Source organism: Trichechus manatus, unplaced genomic scaffold (assembly GCF_000243295.1).
Source record: "Trichechus manatus latirostris isolate Lorelei unplaced genomic scaffold, TriManLat1.0 scaffold00022, whole genome shotgun sequence".
Lineage (NCBI taxonomy): Eukaryota > Metazoa > Chordata > Mammalia > Sirenia > Trichechidae > Trichechus > Trichechus manatus.
The window spans coordinates 4,924,958-4,948,614 of record NW_004443958.1 but is presented as its reverse complement, the minus strand read 5'-3'; the positions used below and the strand labels follow the sequence as shown (position 1 = coordinate 4,948,614).

The 23,657-nt window shown below is 36.8% G+C and overlaps 1 protein-coding gene across 2 annotated transcripts in view; it reads left to right on the top strand.

The window, feature by feature from the left end:
- The window catches only part of EIF3H (eukaryotic translation initiation factor 3 subunit H), a 110,237-nt gene that overhangs the window by 69,587 nt on the left and 16,993 nt on the right, over window positions 1–23,657 (top strand). The gene's annotated exons all lie outside the window — the stretch shown is intronic.

Here is a 23,657-nt window from a genome sequence, read left to right as displayed (position 1 = left end):
AAAGATTGTTTTCTCTAATATCAAATAAGTTATGCTGCAGCTACATTTTATAAATATCTTTCTGGTTGATATTGCATCTGCATTCTGTATGAAAAAGTTTGGGGGAAATATATTTTAAGAAGTACCTCTTAGGAAACAAATAGTAAAGTAGTATTTATTGAATGTGCAGCAGATATTTATGATTTACATATTCCATCCAAAAAAGCATTTGAAGCAGATGAGTTTCTTGTTAATTTGACAATTTAAAACATTTTATAATGGAACGAATTGTGGATGTTCTTAATCATAACATCTGCAGGATGTTGATTTATAAACACTGTAAAATGCTATGTTGTTTTCATGCTATGCATACTTCCTGAAGAGTATACTTACAGTTCAAAAGAATTATTTTCTTATCTGTTCCTTCAATCTTTGAATTTTTAGCACTGGTCATAATTCTGAGTCTGGAGAAGATTTCATGATATTCCAAATTTCAGTGTTTTTCCTTCCCATCAATAATGGTGTAGCAGTTTTATGTAAGTAATAAGCAGTTTTTTGTAAAAGTAGCAGTTACAGCTATGGAGAAATGCATCATCTTGCTTCATTGGGATAGAGATAGAACAGCCACAGGGTAATTCTAAAATTTATATTAATTGAAGAAAGAGAAGCATCATTATGTCTGCTCTCTTGGAATCTTTGCTTTATTCATATTCGTTCTACATCTTTACTTTAGGCAGAATTCAGGAGGAATAGATTCTCATTAGTTGTATTTCAGAAGAGTCACTCTGTTCTTTCTACTTTTAATCAGATACTTTGAAAAAAACCCTCCTGTCTGCAGGACTTCCATCTGGTGAGAACTTGATCCTTTCCGCCCAGTTTCATCTTGGTCCTTTCCAGTGGTTGTAGCATAATAGCTTCTCTTTGAGATTAAACACAGAGCAAAGACAGGCTCTACTTATTAATAGTAAAACGAGAGGCCACAGATTTGTGATTAGCCCTTTTTCCAGAATGGGAATTATTAGTGACAGGTCTTATTTTCTCCTTTCAAAACTGTGCATCTTAAAATTGTACTACTTACTGTAGTAGGCAATTCTTACACTTTCCTCATCTGTAAAATGGAGATAATAGAGCCAACATCATAGAAAATTAAACATATAAATATATGTAAAGTGCCTGCCTCATACCACGCTAACAGTAAGTGTAGGCTATTATTTAATCATTCTTATGCCTTAAAAAAAATAAGGATAGCCCAATAGTTAAAATTAAAAAGAATGTAACACATGTAGCCTGTCTAGATTATATAATCTCTATAAGTGTTGCTGTGACCACATAGCATTTATAAAACAGCACCTTCATGTTAGCCAGATTACATTTTTGTTTTTGTTCAACTTTGGTATTATTTTCTTGTTTTTTTCTATGAGTATTGATATCAACAATTTTTTTTAATTCATTTTTATTTATGTCATCCATCTCCATAAACACATACCACCACCAAGGTGAGAAAGCTAAATACAAATGTAGCTCAAAATTGAAGTAAATAGTTAGGTATGAAGTAAGAGGTAAATTCATTATATAGGGCATTGCAACAACGAGAAGATATTTTGCTTAATGTACGGGATATGTCTCTGCTTTTATTTCTGATAAGAGAGCAGATGTCTATTAAATTTTTTGTTTTATGATGCCATCTGTAAAATGTTATTGTTTAGTAGGTGGTAGGTACTCTGAGATATTTTGACCTTTAACATTCATGGAAGTTTAATTGATTTTCTCTGGACAGGGACTTAATGTACTAGTCATAATTCAATGTTAGATGATTATCATCTAAGCAGAAGTCTCCATAAAAAAGGTTCGTGGGTCATAACCATAGAAAACCACATAATAACAACATTTTATTTTATATATTCTCTTGATTAGATTGATGAATAGAAATAGCTGGCAATTGAAAGGTAAGAATTTTACCCCCAAGAAATCAGACATTTCCTGCTCAGTTGGCTTCATACTCATACTACTCTGTGTATCCTTAATAAAATCCTATTTTAATTTTGAAGGAAAGATAAATGTATCAGGTACAGACCAGACACGAGCAGTAATTTTTACTTTCTACCTATTTTGGATAATTTAGCCAGAGTAGACATCTCCTACTCTCTTGAGATGCGATGTAGGCCTGGAAACTGTTTTGTGAGGACATTTGATCCATGCTGCCTCTGGAGACAGAAATATCTTAAAGAGTTTTTCATCTGGTTTTGAGAATCTTTGCAAGGAGTGTCTGTAACATTGTCTAATCTATAAAAGTAAAGCAGGAGCGAGATACTTGGTGGGAAAGACATGATGGTGGCAGTGAAAGCAAATAAAGTGAATATTCTCCAATCACTGTTGGTAACTTTTTTTAACATCCTCAAATGAGATACTGTTCACTTAAATTATGCATTTGACCTCTACATTTTGATCTAATTGCCAAGCTTCCTTTTCCCAATGAAATGCTTGAGGAAGCAGTCTTCTCGTCTTTCCAGTTCTTTCTTACTCAACAGCATTCAACTGATTTTAATTTGAGTTTTGCTCGGAGCTTAGTGTGGCTTGATCCCTTCAGTATAATGGACAGTTCTGTGGCAGATGGACCCAACGTTAATGCTCTTTGATCTGAATGTAGCCTTTGACACTGTAAGTTTCTGTCTTCTAGATCCTTTACTGCAGTTTCATAGGAACATCTGGTTTACCTCTTGAAATGCTTCTGTACTGAACTCCTCAAATTCTTCCATTTCTCTCTTGATTTTTTTTCTCCCTATCTTATCTATATCTTCAAACTTAACTATCACTTTTGTGGCCATGTGAATTTTGTTATGAATTAGAGAACAGAATGCACCCTACTTGAACTTTTAGCCTTTGCTAAGTTTTTCCTTTTTAAATGTGTTTTTGAATTATAAAATTAATAGAATAGTATTTCAGAGAAATTGGAAAAGAGGAAAAATTATCCATATTATATCATCTTTAACCCAATAATGGTTATTTTGATGTATTTCCTTCTACAGTTTACTTTTAAAATATGCTTTCATTTTTTAAATTTTAGAGTGTTTTAACATTTTGTGTCTGTTTTCACATCATATTATATAGTCCTTGTGTTGTTGAATGATTTTCATCATCATCGTTAAAGCTGTACTATAAGTTTTCAAATGAATAAAAGTTTTACTTAACATCTTATCAGACTTATTAGATAATTTCTAATTTTTTGTCATTATAAACAATTTTTGATGACCATTTAAAAACATAATACATGTAGTCAAATGCCTTTGTGTAGTTAATAAACACAGGCAAACATCTTTCTGGTGTTCTCTGCTTTCAGCAATATCCATCTGACATCAGCAGTGATATCCCTCGTTCCACGTCCTGTTCTGAATCCATTCTGAATCTCTGGCAGTTCCCTATCAATGTACTGCTGCAACCGTTTCTGAATTATCTCAGCAAAATTTTACTTGCCTGTGATATTAATGATATTGTTCGATAATTTCCACATTCTGTTGGATCACCTTTCTTTGGAATGGGCACAAATATAGAACTCTTGCAGTTTGTCTGGCCAGGTAAGCTGTCTTCCAGATTTCTTGGCGTAGACGAGTGAGTGCTTCCAGCGTTGCATCCGTTTGTTGAAATATCTCTACTGGTATTCCATCAGTTCCTGGAGCCTTGTTTTTCACCACATGCCTTTAGTGCAGCTTAGACTTCTTCCTTCAGTACCATCCGTTCTTGATCATATGCTACCTACTGAAATGGCTGAAACGTCGACCAATTTTTTTTAGTACAATGACTCTGTGTATTCCTTCCATCTTCTTTTGATGCTTCCTCTGTTGTTCAGTTTTTTGCTTATAAAATCCTTTGCTATCACAACTCGAGGCTTGAAATTTTTCTTTAGTTCTATCAGCTTGAGAAATGCTGAGTGTGTTCTTCTCTTTTGGCTTTCTAACTCCAGGTCTTTGCACACTGCATTATACTTTACTTTGTCTTCTCAAGACACCCTTTGAAGTCTTCTGTTCAGCTCTTTTACTTCATCATTTCTTGCTTTTGCTTTAGCTACTCTACATTCAAGAGCAAGTTTCAGAGTCTCTTCTGACATGCATTTTTGGTCTTTTCTTTCTTTTTAATAACTCTTTGCTTTCTTCATGTATGATGTCCTCGCACAACTTGTCTTAGTGTTCAGTGAGACAAATTTATTCTTGAAATAGTCTTAAATTCAGGTGGGATATACTCAACGTTGTTCTTTGGCTCTTGTGGACTTGTTTTAATTTTCTTCAGCCTCAACTGGGACTTTCACATGAGCATTTGATGGTCTGTTCCACAGTCAGCCCCCTGCTTTGTTCTGACTGATGATACTGAGCTTCTCCATAGTCTGTTTCCACAAATGTGACACAGAACAAGGGGATACTGTGTGGTTTAAAATCAGGAAAGGTAGGCATCAAAGTTGCATCCTTTCACCATACCTATTCAGTCTGTATACTGAGCAGATAATTTGAGAAGCTGGACTACATGAAGAACACGGCATCAGGATTGGAGGAACACTTATTAACAACCTGCGATATGTAGCTGACAAAACTTTGCTTGCTGAAAGTGAGGAGGACTCGAAGCACTTATGATGAAGATCAAAGACTACAACCTTCAGTATGGATTACACTTCAAGAGAAACCAAACCCATTGCTGTTGAGTTGATTCTGACTTATAGCGACCCTATAGGACAGAGTAGAACTGCCCAGTAGAGTTTCCAAGGAGCAGTGGTGGATTCGAACTGCTGATGATTTTGGTTAGCAGCTAAGTTCTTAACCACTGAGCCACCAGGGCCCCCCTCAACATAAAGGAAACAAAAATCCTCACAGCTGGGCCAATAAGCAACATCAGGAGAAAATATTCAAGTCCTTAAGGATTTTATTTTACTTGAATCTGCCATCAACACCCATGGAGGGAGCAGTCAAGAAATCAAACCACGTATTGCATTGGGCAAATCTGCTGTAAAAGACCTCTTTAAAGTGTTAAAAAGCAAAGGTGTTACTTTGAGGACTAAGGTGCGCCTGACCCAAGTCATTGTATTTTTAATTGCCTCATGTGCATATGAAAGCTGGACAACGAAGTCGGAAGAAGACTTGATGCCTTTGAATCAGCCTGTTTGTGAAGAATATCAAATATACCATGGACTGCCAGAAAGAATGAATAAATCTGTCTGGAAGAAGTACAACGAGAATGCTCCTTAGAATCAAGGATGATGAGACTTCATCTCACGTTATTTGGACATTTTATCTGGAGGGACCAGTCCCTGGGAAAGGACGTCATGCTTGGTAGAGTGTGAGTGAAAAAAGAGGAAGACCCTCAATGAGATGGATTAACACAATGGCTGTAACAGTGGCCTCAAGCATAGCAATGATTGTGAGAATCATACAGGACTAGGCAGTGTTTCATTCTGTTGTACACAGGGTCACTATGAGTTGGAACTGACTTGATGGCAGCTTATAACAACTGCAACATTTAAACACATGAAGGTTTTTTTTTTTTCTCTCCATATTTTGAATTATAACTCTATTCTACATTTCCAGCGGTTCAGTCAAAGAGTCACATGACATAAAGTTTTATGGCATATTGAAAAGAACATGGGCTTTGTAGGTATAAAATTCTAGTATTGAGTCTTGGTGGTCCCTCTAATATTGACAAGTGGCAAATGAAAAAACTAATACCTATGACATATAGAAAGTGTCTGATTTATTGACTGAACTGTAATAGATGCTTGGTAAATGGAAGCCATTAATCGTGCTAACATTTTTCCTTAAGGGTTGTTGCTCTCAGTAGTATGTGAGAGTGCCATTTAAATGTGACCATATAATTTACCATACACACTGGACAGTTTAGTCCCAGGCAAATACTAAACCATGTGGGCAGCAGGTATAAACTGGACCCATCCACACTAGAATATATGTCACCCTACAATTAAACCACAGCTTAGCCATCATTGGGTTTTTTTTTTTTTTTTTTAAGTTGACATTTTTTCAGGTGAAAATCACGTTCTTTTAATTCCAATTTATTTAATTGCAGATAATGTTGAATTGTGGACTGCTTAGTTGAATAAGCCAATAGAGGAAAACTCTGTTTAAATGTAACCTAAAATGTTATCTTTATTTTTCCACAATACATTCCTCTGAAAAAGACATAAGTCAGCTATGCAATGTTGAGTCCTTCTTTCCTTCTCAATACAGAGACAATTGTATACAATACTCATTGAGGTTTCTAATAATTCAGAGTGTTTGTATGATTCCAGATTGCTTTCAGGAATTTTTTTTTCTCCCCATTGATATTCTTAATCATTCTGGATAAAATTGTGTATGTTGTTATTCCTTTTGTATACTATAAGGAGAGCTATCAGAGTATTCATTTGAATCTTTTTTAACAAGGATTTACTAAAGCACCCACTTCTACCAGGCCGTCTGCTCATGCTGTGGACACAGTGGTCTGTTGGGCAATTGTAGACATAAACAAGGCAATTACAGTATAGCGACATAATGTTAAGAAAGAAGTATGGTGCACAAAGTAGGAACGCTTATCGTGGACTTGAGGAACTGGGGAAAGCTTCCAGAAGGAAAGGAGTTCTAAACCAAGACCAGAAGGCTGAGTGATACATACTTTTGCTTGCCATGTGTATTGATACTGTTGTATTGATTCAGGTTTACCATCTCCTCCCCTCTCCTGGTTTTTTTTTTTTTTTTTCTTCTTTTTTTTTTCCATACTGTATTATTTCATTCATATGGAGTTCAAAAACAGACAAAGCTACTCAATGGCATTAGAAGTCAGGATAATGGTTACTGTTGGAGAGGGTAGATAATAACAGGAGAGGGATACTAGCAGGTCTTTGGAGGAGCTGCCAGCGTTGTATTTCATGACTTGGGTACTGATAACATGAGTGTGTTCACTTTGAAAATTCAATAAGCTATACACTTTTTCTGTACCTATATTATCCAAAAAAAACAAAACAAACAAAAAACAAACCAAACCTGTTGCCAGTTCTGACTCATGGTGACCCCAGGTGTTATAGAGTAGAACTGCTCCGTAGGAATTTCTTGGCTATAATGTTACGGAAGCAGATCCTATCAGGCCTTTCCTTCTCAGCACTGGTGGGTGGGTTCAGACCACCAACCTTTCGGTTAGTTGTCTATCACAAATGGTTTGCACCACCCAGGGACCAATTTATAAACAATTTATAAAACAAGCAAAATGAAACTCCCAGGGCTCTGATTATGGCACTTCCTGACATAAATGGCTCTCTACAAATTTTAGGCTAAAGTTCAAACCCTTTAACTTCATATATGTGCATTTACAATCTGTTCCAATATATTTCTCCGGTCCCATTTCCTACCAGTCCCGGCTAAGTACTCTATGCTCCCACTACCTTGGTTTTTTTTAATTTTTTGATTGAGTATTGTACCAAGAGGTCCAAGTTATGAAAAGACATGAGTGCTGTAATTAAAACCTAACTTCAAGATTTCAACTGCATGTATAACTGTTTTAGCTTGAAAGTCTTGCATGTTCTTGGCCTATATCACATTTTGATAGTAGTGAATTTTATAAGTTGAATACTGTTTAAAATAGTTCATTTTTTAAATTTTACCTTCACCTGACACTTACACTTTTTGATGTTTTCAGAGGAGAAAGGCATTGAAGCAGTTACATTTGTATCAGTTTTACATATAGAAAGTGTAAGATTGCTTATGATTTTTTTAGAAGGCTTTTCTACATTCTTAATAGTTGCTAAGTTCTTAAAAGTTAGATGTATGCTATAAAGGATAGTGAGTTGGTCAGCATACCTCAGTTTGTTTTGTTAACATTTTTACATCAATGACATATTTTTATTGAATTTGTATTTTTTTACTCTCATTATTATATTGTATTCTTACCTCTCTAAAGTGGATCAGAAATGGTTCATTCAAGCCTACATAATAGTAATGTAAACATGTATCTAAGAATATATACACATGACTGGCTGGTGAACAGTACTGTAGTGCCTAAATCAGTGTTATCAATGGAAGATGTGATTTTGCTCTTCTAGGAGTGTTTGGCGATGCCTGGAGACATTTTTGGTTTTCCTAACGGGGAGAGGATAGGGAGTGGCTACTGGCATCAGGCATCTGGTGGGTAGAGGCCTGAGATGCTGCTGAGCATCTGACATGCATGGGACAGTCCTTCCTCCTGCCCCCGAACAAAGGATTATCTGGTCCAAAATGTCAGTGGTGCTCTAGTCCAGAAAATGCTGGCCTAAATAGAATGTGGATCTGTGAATTCTGGGAATGAGCCAACTAGGCGTGTGATGATTTACACTAGCAATTGAAAAAGAAAAGTGTGAGTAGGAATTACAATGACACATGTCTGAAAATTAGGTTTTACTGGCCCCACAATCCATTTGCCCCTAGTCCCCAGAGTTTTTAACTATTTGTGAAACTTTGTCAAGCGGTGGCATAGTGCCATCGAAACATTTGTGTGATTTTAAAATAAACCACAATGACTTTTTTGTAAATCAGTAGTTTTTCTAGGACAAATAGAAAATAATACTTTCTGAAGAATTATTTCCAGAAGCAATGAATCTTGCCACTAAAGATGGACAAGAGTCCCAAGTACCAAGTCGTTCAAAGTAGCACTACTTTTAGCGCAAACAAGTCCATGTCACGCTATTGCAGAGAACCTTATAAAACGAGCTTCATAGTTAATGACAAATATTATGTTTGGAGAGAAAGCAGAGTAGCTATGTGTTCCCATATGAAATGACTGTTGAGCAATATTGCCCAATATCAGTCACATACATACAAATTTGTAGAAGCACTGTTAAATATGCGTGTTACTAGATACTTACCTTCACAGCTGATGTGCAGAGAAGCATTCATTCTTAGCATATGTGTTGTTCTTGTGTGGAGGAGACATGCTGGATGATTTTTTGTTCATCATGGAAAATCTGTGATTCAGGAGAAGAGAATTTTTATTTAGCGATTATTTTTTGAGCTGTGATATAGACTGGAAAAAGTGTGTTGGGAGTTAGTACTGATAGAGTACAATTTTGTGTTTAGCATAAAAGGACATTGCTACTCCAGTGCCCACCAACATACTACTTCATTTACAAAGAACAGCTTACTTGGCTCTAAAATGACCCCTCCCTTTTTTTGCACTTGAACTGTATGAAATTGAGATGCATCTTTCAATCCGTGGTGTCTTATAATTAAAATTGGCAGCCTTTTCCCCTTTCTTATACTCAGTGGAGTTTTAGACTTGATGAAATAATGTATTATGCTTTCTATTCTTATTTCAGTGTGGGAGGAAATAGTGAAAATAATAAATTTTTCAGTCTCTGAGTATTCATCTTTACAGTGTGCTGAATGAAAAATATGTTGTGTGAGATTAAAACTCCACCTTCCCATACTACCTTTGAGGAGAAAGATGCTTACATGAATCTTGGAAGTGTCAAGAGATTGCATTTTTACCTCCTTCTTTATGACACTCTTAATGCCAGTAAAAACTATTTGAATTTTCTTAAATGATGTGCTAAATAGCATTTTTTAGTTAAACATGTTGTATTCTGAGTAGCTTCACATTATTACCTCTGAGTGAAAATATTGCAGTTTTTAATATTGCGATTATAATATTAAACACTTTACTAAGCCTTGATAATTTTAATTTACTATAGGAAGAAATTGATGAGATCGCTGGGCATATTTAAAAACCACATCCAAATACTAAAATAGAATAGGAATATCTTCCAGAGTTTAATGAGATCAAGGATTGGAATCTAATCTCCAGAATCTCCCTAATTGAAATACCAATTCTTAGGTATAGTATGTTCCTTGGATAGAAATTTTAGTGAGAAAGCTCCGTAATTTTCAAGTTTCTGTTTCATACAGAGATTGAGGATTATCTGACAGCAGCCAGTTGCTTGCTGCTTTTCCTGATGAACTATTAAGTTTGAGTAAGGAGTTTCTAGTTCAGTAGAAATAGAGTGAAAAAATAAAGCTCTTAGAAGTAGAACCACCTATAATCTAAACCATCTGTCTCCAAGCTGTATGTTGGAATACAAGTTCTAATACATCCCAATTATTTTTTTAATAAATTTACTAAAACTTACTTATATAATTAAAATTGTAATAACATGTTTTTTTAAACTTGAAATTGGTCATTTCATGTGTGCCAAATGTTGAGAAAGTGGTCTGCAGGTGAGAGACACTGTTCCACTGCTTATTTACCTGCAGTAGAATTAAGTGCTGGGAGGAAAATCTAATGACATTTTTTGAATTGCCTCTCTTTTCAGGCTTGCCTGATGCCTGTTTCCTATGTGGGGAACTCTCATATGCTTTTTTGTCTAGAAGACTTGCTGCTGCACCTCTTCTGACCACTTTTATGAGTCTTCTTTTCGGGTTCTTAAGATTTCTCGGGCATATTTAGTGATACTGATCTTTTTTCATTTATTTCTGTGGAATATTAGCACCTCGAAGGCAAGGTACAGATAATTGATTCCAACTTCAAACGTAGCAAAAAACACATGAAGTATTATTCGTGGAGGGTTCTTATCTAGTCCTTGCTTTCATTCTTAAAAATGTCACCTTTCTCCATCTCACAAGACTTACTATTGCTGTTTACCATTCTCATCGTTACCATGTGTTGAGCATTAGACTAAATCATGTTTTCATTAGGAGCAAATTAGAAATTAGATGATTTTACAGTTATCTTTTTAGGGCAGTTTGCCTGTTTGGAGACTTTATTATATTAATTGCAGAACCAAAATTGCAATTTAGGTCTTCCTGTTTTCTTGGCCTGCAGCTACTCATTTTCACTGTATTATTTTGTAAGGTAAGAAGCCAGGCTTTTGATTCCCAAGCTTGCTTTCTTGGGTGTTATTGACAAAAATGGTTTGTTTACCTTAAAATGGATGGATGTTTGCAGCTGTTTCTTCTCATTTTGAGTTGAGCCACATCAGCAGATGAACTTCCTGAAAGCTTGACTCTTTCCATGTCATTAAGGTCAACTCTGCTTTGAGGAGGCAGCTCTTCCCCAGTCGTCTTTTGAGTACCTTCCAACCTGAGGCACTCGTCTTCCAGCACTCTATCAGACAGTGTGCCAGTGCTATTCATAAGGTTTTCACTGGCTAATTCTTTGCAGAAGTAGACCGCCAGGTCCTTCTTGCTAGTTTGTCTTAGTCTAGAAGCTCAGCTGAAACTTGTCCGCCATGGGTGACCCTGCTGGTATTTGAATACCGGTGACATAGCTTCCAGCATCACAGCAACACGCAAGCCCCCGCAGTATGACAAACTGACAGACGTGTCAAGAGAACTATATGAATATTTTCTTTTGGAAACATTAAGTATTTGAGGACAACTGGCTAGCAGTTCTTAGTTATCTGTAGTGTTACCAGTTAGATCTAAGTGATGGTGTCATTTCCTCCCTATTATTTCCTAAGAACTGAGCTTTCGTTAAAAGCCACCTTGTGGCCTCCCAATTTAAAGTAGACCCAGGAATGCTGGCTGTCACCCTGTGTGTCCTATCTGCTCCTCTCCACTGGAACGTCAACTGCAGGAGCCTTTTCTGTCTTCGGCTGACCAGCCCCAAGAAGTTCTGGCATGTTATAGCTCAGAAGAAGTACCTGTATGACTGTATGAAGGAATGAATGCATGAATTTGCTGTTTCAGAGTTTTCTTCCCCAAATATAAGGAAGAAGCATGTGTAAGTCATTTGTAATGCCTTATATCTAAATGAATATTTTAACCTTTTCTACAAGGAAAAGAAATATATCTTTTGGGGTAGGGGAGAGGGTTTTGTTGACATTGTTTTTAAGGTGATTTACCTGATTTGAGAATGCTTTGAAACATCACAAATACTCTGATTAAACTTTACTCTTTATCAGATATTGTTTGATAGGCCTTTGGCATATTTTCAAAAGCCTTGGGATACACTGCTGGCTCATTATCTGAGGATACTGCAGTGAGGGGCATTTTTTTGCGGGGGGAGAGGGGGAAGAAATACTCTGAAACAAGTGTTCAGGGAAAGTAAAACAAAGATATCCCTTCCCTAGATAGTATTTGTGCTTACCATTGGACTTATGCAGTTTATTTCTATCATTGTAGTCCGTAGAGGTTAATTCCATTTCAGACATCTGGCAGGATCTTGCCTGCCAATTGAGGAAGAGAATTACTTGGTCTGTTTTGTAGCCTTCTAACATCCTTCTGTAGTAATTTCCTTGCCTTTCAATGATTGTTACTGCCCCCCCCCACTGCCACAGTATTTCATCTTCCTCTCTAATCCAAGTGGCCCTCCATAGAAGAGCATTTTCATGAGCTTCAGATTATATAAGGATAACTGATTAGATAAGCCTCAGTAATGGCTTCTTAAGGTCTCTGTATAAAAACTGGAAAAGCTGACACAACCAGTGAGTCGCTTAAGGATGGTCTTTAGCATCTGACTGTAGAGCTGTGTGCCTGCAGAGTACATTGTAACACAGCAGAATGAGATTTGTCTTAAGGGTATTTTAAGAGTGTGACATCTTTGCTGGAAACTAACTTTTCCCCAAAGTTGCCCATGTGTGTTCTCCTCAAATGTGGAATCTATTAGGATTAGCACTCCCTGCCTTCAGAATGGAAACCCTGGTCTTAACTCGCTAGCTCAGTTCATATCACATGGTGGGTAGGGCATGTGTCTTCTGTGTCCCCCCTGGGAAATACTAGTCTTTATCATGCTTCATATGCGTGCGAAAGCTGGATGATGAATAAGGAAGACCAAAGAAGAATTGATGCTTTTGAATTATGGTGTTGGCGAAGAATATTGACTATACCATGGACTGCCAAAAGAACGAACAAGTAAGTCTGTCTTGGAAGAAATAACAACCGGAGTGCTCCTTGGAAGCAAGGATGACGAAACTTCGTCTCACATACTTTGTACATGGTATCAGGAGGGGCCAGTCCCTGGAGAAGAATATCATGCTTGGTAAAGTAGAGGGTCGCGGAAAAGAGGAAGACCCTCAAGGAGATGGATTGACATAGTGGCCGCAACAACGGGCTGAAATGTAACAACGATTGTAAGGATGGTGCAGGACCGGGCAGTGTTTCATTCTGTTGTACGTAAGATCGCTATGAGTCAGCACTGACTCGACGCCTAACAACAACAACATCACAGGATAGCTTAGTTGAAGCCTCCATCCAGCTTCCCATGATACATTTTTTGTTCTTGGTAGGACAAGGGCTTAGAATGACATTCTTTTGGGTCTCCTGCTGAAAGCTAGGACTTTCTCTAGACCTTTGGTCTATCCCCACTCTTCCTTGATGATGTATCTTTAGTGATCTCAGTGCTGATCTGTTCTCCCAGGTGGCTGCCTATGAACTGAACTGATTTTGGGAAATTCGTAGATTCCTTGAAACCCCAAGTTAAGGATTTCTGGGCTAAATATTGTCTGCTTAAAGGAGATTGCAATACGAAAGGTAACATAGCCTCGTTAAAAGCAAGCCATAATCATGAATTGGAACATGGATTTCTGCTTCATCATGTTTTCTCAGCATGCAACTGTATTCCTTGTCCCGTAAAAATGTGTTTGGAAGAAGCAGAACGTGTAGGGAAAGAGGTTGAGACAAGAAACGGTGCATTGAGAGTGTGGTTATTAGTGCTTTTAGTTATCTGATTTAAATAAAAGGAGCCATGGTGGCACAATGGTTAAGTGCTTGGGGGCTAACCAAAAGGTCGATGGTTTGAACCCACCAGTGCTGCGGGAGAAAAGATCTGGCGGTTTGCTTTAATAAAGATTAAACCAAACCAGACTAAACCCATTGCCATCCAGTCAATTCCGATTCATAGCAACCGTATAGGGGCAGAGTAGAGCTGCCCCATAGGGTTTCCAAGGTTGTAATCTTTATGGAAGCTGACTGCCACATCTTTCTCCTGGGGAGTAGCTGGTGGGTTTGAACTGTAGGTCTTTTGGTTAGCATGGAAGCACTTAACTATTGTGCCACCAGGGCTCCTTTCTGTAAAGATTATAGCCTAGGAAACCCTGTGGGGGCGGTTCTACTCTAACCTATAGGGTCACCATCGACTGGAGGTCAGAATCGATTTGATGGCATACCATAACAACTGACCTTTTCTATAACTCCCGTCACTTTCCGTTCTTGCCAGCTTCCTTTCTTTCAGTTACAGTTAGGGATACTTTTGAAAGATCCCCTCCCTCAGGCGTTATTCTTATAGAGCATTGTTAACACTGATTTTCTAAACCAAATTGTCCCAAATGAGGTGGATCATCCTGCTGTAAATGGTGAGTTGGAAAACTTTTGCTATCTCCAGTTGAGTTTAGTTATTCACTTGGGTGGACAGTGTTTCCGTACAGCTTTTACCCATTCCTCTAAGTGAGCTGATGCTGTGCTTGCTGTGTTCCCCCAAACCCACTCCTGTTCTCAGCGTTGTTTTTAAAGTTACCTGTTGGGGAGAGAGCAGGGAGCTTATTTACTTTCTTTGGAAGAGTTATAAATGGAATCAGGAGGCAAAAAGTTATGGTACAATGCAATTATATTGTTATATATACAGTAATAATAGAACACCCAAGATTACCTTTTCGTGAAATCTAATTTCTGCAGCTTGTCTCTTTCTTTATTGAATCTGTTCTTTATTGTACTGAATATAATTAGCTTACAGTTTTAGTATCGAAGAAGTATTTTTTCCTTTTGTAATCCTTTCTCATGGTAGATTGTTTTTTGATCATATTCGTAATTGCACATATGAATTCTGTTTCATGAAATGGATGTTGCAAAGTCATAGATTTTCTTTTTTGTAGTCACACATGCAGTCTTCAATCCCCTTTCCCATTTTCCGGATTTTACACTACCCCCCAATATGAAGATAAATAAAGGGCAGTTTGCACTACACTCAGGCAACCAAGTTAATCAAACTTAGTTCTCTAAAACTATTCCGTTTATCCAGATGAGTACTGCATTCTCTGGATTCTCAATACATTTCTGAATAATAGGTGATGGTGATAACTTATTTAGTTCTTGAGGTTATTCAGTGCACTAAGCTCTTGTAGATGATTTTATTTAATCGTAACTACCCTATAAAGTAGGTACTGGTCCCATTCCCCTCCCCCTTCTTTTTTTAAAACAGCAGCAGAGACCTCTGCTGAGTAGTAGAGATGACATTCAGATCTGGTTGACTGTTTCAGATTCTAAGAAGTCCCGTATCCTATCCTATTTCCCTACTCCCACAATTTATGAGTGCCAGTACTTATGTTATTAGGTGACCATGGGAGATGTAGGCAAGTTGGCCAGCAGTAGAAAAATTGTATCAGTATGTATGCACATACTTCTTTAATATCAGATGTATTGGACAATTCTTTTGCCAAACAACATGAAAATAAGGATAAGTAAGCAAAAATCATTCCCATTTCTCATTCCCTGGAGAACTATTGTCATATACATTTTAACTTATACTTCTTTTCAGTCTTTCTCTTTGGTGGAGGGACCAACGTGAGTTGTTTATTTATTGATACTTATATGGTTTATAGTTTTATATGTAAATGTAAATATATATATTTCAACTTTGTATCTTTATAGTATGTAGTACTTAATGGGGCTTTGACCTGAAATGTTCATTAAGCAGAGCCATCTGGGTTGGAAGTCAGTTGTTCAAAGTGCCATGAGTGTATGATTGGAAGTTGAAACCACTGTATTCTAGGTGAGAGAATTAAGGCTCAGAGAAATAAATGCATTAACTACCACCTTGTTCACTGGGCGCCATCTTGAAGAGGGCATGTATTAGAAGGGGATAAGTCACTAGCTTCACCCACTTCCTAGCACAGGCAGTACTCAATAAATAGTTTCAGAATGAATAAAGGGAAGTGATTCTATGGGTTGTTTATCGCCACACTTTTGTGTGACCATCTAAAATAGTACCCCAAAAAGTGGTCATTTGTTCTCTTCTGAACACTTAGCGCTCACTGCTGAAGCATTTCATTCTGTTTTCTGAACAGCAGACTTTTTTTTTTTTAAATAATGAGTTACCATTTTCTGTTTCCCATTTCTCCATTCAAATCTCACATACCCCCCCTGCTCATTGCAACCTTTATAAATATTTGAAGAAAATAGTAAGACCCTATTACAGTCATTCTTTTAAAAAACTCAGAAATTTTCAACTGTTCCCAGTGATGTAGTCACATCTCCCTTTAGCCAGCTTGATAGTTTATTCCGGGATGAAACTGTTAATTAATTAATTTTGATAGGCCTTTGTTACTCTGTCCTGTAGGGTCTCTATAGGGTCACTATGAGTCAGAATCGACTTGATGGTAACAGGCTTGGTTTTTTTTTTTTGGTTTGTTTATTTATATTTGGATAACTTATACAAGTTGTTGTTCTGTGTTATGAAAAGTACTCAGAAGGCCATTCTCTGCTTGTTTTACATTAGAAACCCAAATTTATAGGAAAAGTAAATCAAGTGTGATTATACCATTACAGAAATGTATTCTCTAAAAATTACATAATAGTTTTCCCTTGAAGTCCCACATGAAAATTTTATTTTAGGCTTAAGTACTAGGAAAAGTGTTACCTACTTTGAAATCTGGTGTTTTCCTCTTTTTGGATAATGTACTTCTTTTTTTCCTTTGATTGCTAGAATGCTGACAACCAAATAAGTTTTGATTGTGACCTTTTCCAGTGCATTAACAACAATCAGGTGTTTTTAAAACGTTCCATTTTTTTCAAAATATTTTCAGCACCTAACTTTGTGCCAAGCATTAATCTAATACCTTGTATATAGTTGTAAATATGACAGAGGTGTTACCTGCTCTCATGAAAGAGCCTATTTTATGTATATAGCATGAAATATATTTTTTTCTAAACCCAGAGATTCTCATTTGGTCTTCTAAGATACCATTCTCTTAATTGTATCAAAGGGTAGCAGTGACGGTTCTTTATGGTCAGGGGTGAGGGGTTTTCACCCCTGGACCCCACCCAGGTGAATTCACTTTGTTTGCATAAGCAGGTCTCAAATGACATACAATTAACATATTTAGTGACTGCTTACTATCATCCACTTGTGTGCATGTGTTTTCATGACCAAGGACATAAATGTATATGTATTTTAAATTCTCATGGCCTGAAAGAAATGAGATCTCTTGGCTGTGTTTTATGATTTGGTTAAGAAGATAACACTATGAATTTGTTACTGGGTATACATGTTATTTTCCATGAAGAGTCTCATGTATTTCATAGAAGACTTACTGAGGCATATTACAACCTCTTGAAAAACCTGATTTCCAGTAGTTTTCAAAGCTCTTAATAGTTTTAAAAGACAAAATATAGTGTCCACCCTCCCCATTTTCTTATCCCCAGCTTGGCCTTCAAAATAAATCATTTGTCAGAATTCACAAACACTTTAAGAAGAAATTAAACCACCAAGGACAAATGAACTGTTTTAAAAAAAATATTTCTGTAAGATTACTATGGCAGCATTTTTATTTCTGTTTAAATAGAACAGATTAGTTTCTAGGTAGAGTAGAATTTATATTGGACACTTTATTGAGAAAAATTGAACCGTTACCAGAATTCTTAAGCAGTCACAAGGGTGGCATTAATAACAGATGCATTAATTGGAAAAAAAAATGATGAATACGTGATATAGACTGGTTGAAGAGAGAATATGGACGTTTTAAGAAACCTGTAGGCTCCATAATTCTCTCTACCCAAAGTCAACTGTTACTTAATTCTTTTTTCAAATGCACATTCTGTTTGCTTAAGTCTACATCTGCTACTGGCTTTGAACATTGCCTGAAACGTATGTGCGGCTTGGCAGAAAGTCCGATATGAACAGGGTAGCACAGACTAAAGTTTATCTTGTTAAATAATGGGGCAGAGCCTTCACAGTTCATAGCCTGTGAATGCTCACTGGTTATCACATGGTACGGCTGGAAAAGAGGCTTGTAATTATTTTCTTAAAAGTCTTTCTTAGGTTAATGCTTGTGCCAGAACAGATAGGAGATTTTGATGTATTTCGCTTCTCTGTTGTTTGTTGAAATCATTGGTTTGTTTCAGGAAAGTTGTGGGATTTTGTTTGTTTGCTTTTTAGGCCATTTATATCTCCTGATTGAGTTTAGCTTGTTTCTTTGCTGCAAAGAGTGTATACTAGTTCTGGTCTCTGTTCCCTTACTTGATGTGTTTGTGCGGGTCGTCTTTGATCTGAGCCAGTATTTAGTTACAAAGTAGTCTTGGCACAAGTTTCAAATAGTAACATAGAATGCAGTGTTTTCCAGTTAGGAGTTACAGTACATATTTGTGATAATTATCAACTCTGACATTTAGAAATCTTTGAAGGTACTTTTATCATTTAAAATCTTATTGGTAGTGCTAAGTTACTGATTTTTTAATTTATGATTGAATATACACAAGCTGTGGTTTCAGAAAACCTAGAGATATGTTGTATGTTTCTGTAGTATCTGTGTGCCGTGCTTTATTGATTCGGATAAACTTTACTGCACTTTACTGTAAGGAACGATGATATTCTCTAAATGACTGGTTACTTGGCTTTGGAGTCAGAGCCTCAAGTCAGATTGAGTGCTGCCACTTCCCTAGCTGTGGGAAACAGCTTTTCTGAAAGGATATTTCAGTAATCATGATTAGCTCATTATTGTGAGGAACAAAGTCGAATAACATATAAACCACTTGCAGAAAGTCTGATATACAGTAAGTGTCAATAAAACCAAACCTATTGCTGTTGAGTCAAATTCCGTCTCCGAGTGACCCTATAGAGTAGATTAGAACTGCCCTATAGAGTTTTCAAGGCTGTATCTTTACAGAAGCAGTGTCCCATCTTTCTTCCACGGAGCAGCAGCAGGTGGGTTCGAACCGCCGACCTTTCGGTTAACAGTCGAATGCTTAACCACTGTGTCACTAGTTCTCCCTAAGTGTTCAATAAGGGCTAGTTTTTTCCCCTGGTGCCTGTCTGCCCACTTTCCCTCCAGGCTATGTTTATGTATATTTAAAAAATAATTTGGATTTATTTGGTAAACTTAAGTCATTAAATAAGACAGTAGGTCCATTAAATTGACTTTAATTTTTAAAATTTAAATTAAGTTACTTTGCTTTTTTAAAGTGCCTGGATAACCTAATAAGACATCTATAAAACACTTCTCACCACCCTTAATCTGCTAGACAGATCTCAGTTTTAGAGTATGCTACAGCTTTAACTTCCTACTCTTAGCTCATCCTAGCCTAGCCAAATGTGGACAATTCATTGTTCCTATTTTTTCAGTGAAAAATTGTATTTCGTGAGGACCAAAAACCAAACCCAGTGCTGTCGAGTTGATTCCGACTCATAGTGACCCTATAGGACAGACTAGAACTGCTGCATAGAGTTTCCAAGGAGTGCCTGGTGGATTCAAACTGCTGACCTTTTGGTAAGCTGTAGCACTTAATCATTACGCCACCAGGGTTTCCATTTCATGAGGGTTCACTTAAAATAATGAAATAAAAAAGGTGATTTTAAAAACGGGGATGAGGAGTTTAAGGTAAAAAGAATACTGGTTAATCTTCTCACAGAACAATAAAGTTCGTAATCCACTGTCCTTCCCAGTCATCCTCAGGAGAGCTCAAACCATATACTTGCCTTTCGGTGTATGCCAGTGTAACTCCAGATACAGCATTTTAAAGTAAGATAACATATTATTGTCAGTGTTTTCATAATTGAAGATAAAACAAGAGAAAGTGTGGTAGATTTTTTAAAGGAATAGTTATTGGGCAGCCTGCCTCAGTTAAGACAGTTTTAGCTCTAGGTGCTTTAAAATTGACTGTTTTGCAAAGAGGGTATCTGGAAAAAGTGAATATGAATATACCGGTGCCAGAGTTGGAACAGTTAGTGTTGTAAACCAGGCTGTCCTTTGCTTGGGAGAGGCTTAACCAATTAAGACAATTGTAGAGGTTGAAGAGATTTCTAAAACTAAAGCTCATTTTTATAATCCTTCCAAATTTTGCAGCACCACCTCAATTGCATCTAAGTGCAGCTTTTGTATTAGTAATTTGAAGTTGGCTTAGTGGTAACTACCAGTTTGTCTTTGAAATTCATTTGCTGTGTACTGTTCCTCTTCAGTTGGTAGGGTGTTTGCTTTTAAACTGAGAATGCTTTAAAAAAGGTTCTTTCCTAACATTCTCATTACACAATTCTAAACCCTTCTGTTGAACATTATCATAAATTTTAAAATAGTCACCCCTCCAAAAAAAAATTTCCCCTTGCCATTTAACTTTAGGAAGTTCCCTAGGAACGTTTATCCATTAACTCAGGAGCGAATGTCATTGGTTGAAAACTGCTGCTTGGGCTTCTGTTAAATAATGAGAACTTCAGAACAAAATGGAAGTGTCAAATTACTGACCAACTCTACAAAGTTGCCAATAAATATTTATTTCTGTACTTCATTGATCTTCATGAACTCAGCAATAGGGAATTAGGGCACTTTATACCAGGGAACAAATCTTTTCCTTCTCCTTTCCCTTTTTGTTTCTTTTGTTGTGATTCTCTTCCTTCTGAAGTATTAGGTACTCTTTAAGCTAGATAGAAGTGAACTGTATCCGGGCCTGGCTATATCTTTTATACCCTTCTTTTAAAGCACCAGCCCAGGAAAGTGAGGACCAGCTAGGGATGAGAAGGCAGATAGCACTAATGTACATTCACTGGTCTGTGATCTATAACAGAGTATTGTCACAGCCACTTCCAGATGTCATAAGCCTCCCCTCCCAGTCCGCTTTCATCTTGTCCTTAACTCCCAATATAACTTCTGAGAGAGATACCAGGGTAGCCACAAAAGCAGTGACATTAGCCTGGGAGATTAGAATCTGGAGTGCTCATTCCTTATTTCCTGTGCAAAACAAACTGGAGTGTCAACATTTCATGATTTTTTCCCTTGTGTCTACCATAGGCCAGAGGGGATAAACAGGTGTCAGCTGGTGTGGCAGCTCTGACCAGTTGATCGGTGGTGGCCGCCGGGAGCACGTTTTTGAGACAGTTTAGCTAAGTGAGAGTTTGCTGTGCAGTGGGTGAACCTACTTAGCTTTACCAGGAAGCATTTTTGCAGGGTTTGATTTTGTACCTTTTGAAAACTTGGGTGGAGGAGGAGGGAAGAAGTGGGGGTGCAGGTAGGCAGGGATCACAGTCTGTGTCAACACTAAAACAAGGACACCGACCTAGAAGTCTGCCGATACAAAGCAATTTACTTGGTATTTTATGATTTGTGTCTCTGCTTCCTTGGTTTGTTGATAGTAGAAATAACATCACTTCTTTCTTTATTTTATTAAATCATATTGACCTCTTTTTGAGCAGTACATTTATTGAAGCCTCATTTGAGCAGCCCCAGCAAGGACTGGGCCTCAGTGCATCCCAGCTGCATTTTTGGAGCATTACCACGCCCACGTTTTCCAGGATCAGTTCCTTTCACGTCCTTCCTTTCTCTCTGTGATGCCTCTGAGAGACAGGATACTCATTTTTATTTAAAAAAAAAAATGTTTCTTTTATTTTTTAATTTTTAAAATTGAGGTGAGGAGTAAGACCAAACCAAGACAGAGAATGTCCTGGAATGTCACATTATTTTATTGTGTAGTAGTGAAATTCCAGTGCACTGTAGATTTTTAAAAACAATTTCATCAACTCATCTGTCATTGCTCTTAACTGTTAAATTTTAATACTCATCCAAAGTATTTAGGTCATCAGTATGACCTTATAAATAAGTTTGTTTAAAGCCTTGTAAAAACTTGTATGCCTTGATTTTCTAAGTTGTGGAAGAAGAAAATGGAAGCCACCCACCCCCAATAATATAGTAGCTCATTTCCCCACTCCTTAGTCCCTGGAAGTAAATACATTGGAGCAGTGATAACTCTGCCATGTCATGGTCCTTAATATCGCTCTCTTTCCTGGCTTAAAGAAACGCTTCCTTTTCATCCTTATCTGGGGGGCTATAATGTGGATAAGACTGGATGAAGAGGAATTTGGTGGTTTGCTATCAATCTTAGGCTTTTACCCTTTGTAGGCTAAAAATGCTATTATGAAATCTGTTGTATTCAGGTTATTTGAGGGGAGATTTAGCAAGATTGCAGAATACTTCTCAGAGAAATGCATTTTTATTTATAAAATTTATATGTATTTTTATTTTAAATATGAATGCCTACTGAAGGCCCTGCCTTAGCTAATAGAGAAACCATTTTTTATAATTAGAATATTCAGTGAATAATTTGGAGTGGTAACATTTTGACTGGAAAGAGCTCTCTGATCTTTTTGGAGATGGGAAAGCTGAGCACAAGAGAAAGATGGTAGCTAGACAGGAAGTCTGTGGGATATCTCAGAGCTAGATCTCTAGATGACAAGTCGTCTTTCTGCTATGCAAGTTGGTAGACTCTAACTTCTGCTAATGTTATCGATAAATTGTATAGTAACAGATGTTTCGTAAGTACTGTTTTTTTTTTTTTTTTTAAGATCGTTCAATAAAATCGTGTTTTTACTGTCAATTGCTTGACAATCTCTGCCCAGTATCTCTTTCTTATATCTTTAGAATAAACAGCAAATTGTGTTCTAGCCCCTGGTTTTTTTTTTTGGTGGTATTGAAACTTTTCATTTGGAAGTTAATTTTGATTAAAGTTTATTTCTCACATCAGTTATTTTACTTCAAGTTAAAAGAATCATGACATTTTAAAGCAGAAAGAGACCTTAACATTGATTCTATACCACTTCCCAAATTCGCGTGGTTGATATAAATCTATTAAACTAGCTAGGGCAGATTCTCGTATATGCCAGAGAGAGAAAGGATTAAGGTAAAAGGGTAACTGATATAGGAAGATTAGAGTATTAATTTTATACTGCTGCTGCTGCTGCTTGAGATCATCATATTATGTGTAAAATTGATTTCTAAGGTTGTGGTGTTTTCAATAGTGGTTTAAAATATAACATGGGCTGTATGACTTTGCTTTCTCATTTTATTAACAATCTATAGAAACACTGGTTTGGTATATAAAAGTGTTGGATATCACCCCTTTCTCCCAGACCCTTAAAAACAAAGAACAAAAGAAATAATGGTAGTCAAACTATCTCTATATTAACTTTCTCCCCTTTTTCAGGATGAATAAATCCACTTTCAAAATAGACTCGCTTAAGCTGGTGTACATGTTGACAGTGTAGACATCTTCTAGCTTTGTTGCAACTTTGCCACGGGCCTAAGAAGGTTCCTGCAGCGAGTGAGAGTAGAACTTTGTTTGGGTCTTTCCTTTTCTCTAGCTTTGCTAAATAACAAAAGAAAAACTAAGAAGATACATTAATTCTTGAGTAGTATCATCTTTTATCGTGAGAAATATAATCTTTAGAATAAGCAGATATATAATTTATTTGCCTGATAACAACAGGTGTTGAAAAATAAGACCATGTCCATATGAGGAAGGCTCTTTTATACTTTACAACACTGAATCTTGTTTGCTCTGTAAAACCATAGTACCGTTATAACCATGGAAATGACAGAACGTTACTTTAGCTAAAAACTAATTAAGACATTTGAAAATAAAATGGTTAACTTCCTAATTAAGCACATATGTTTATTGAGCATGGTCATGCATTTGTTATAATAGGAGTAGCTTGGATATTATGTTGAGTATAGAATTTTATGCTGTATCTACTGTTATTGGACTGTAATTGCTTTT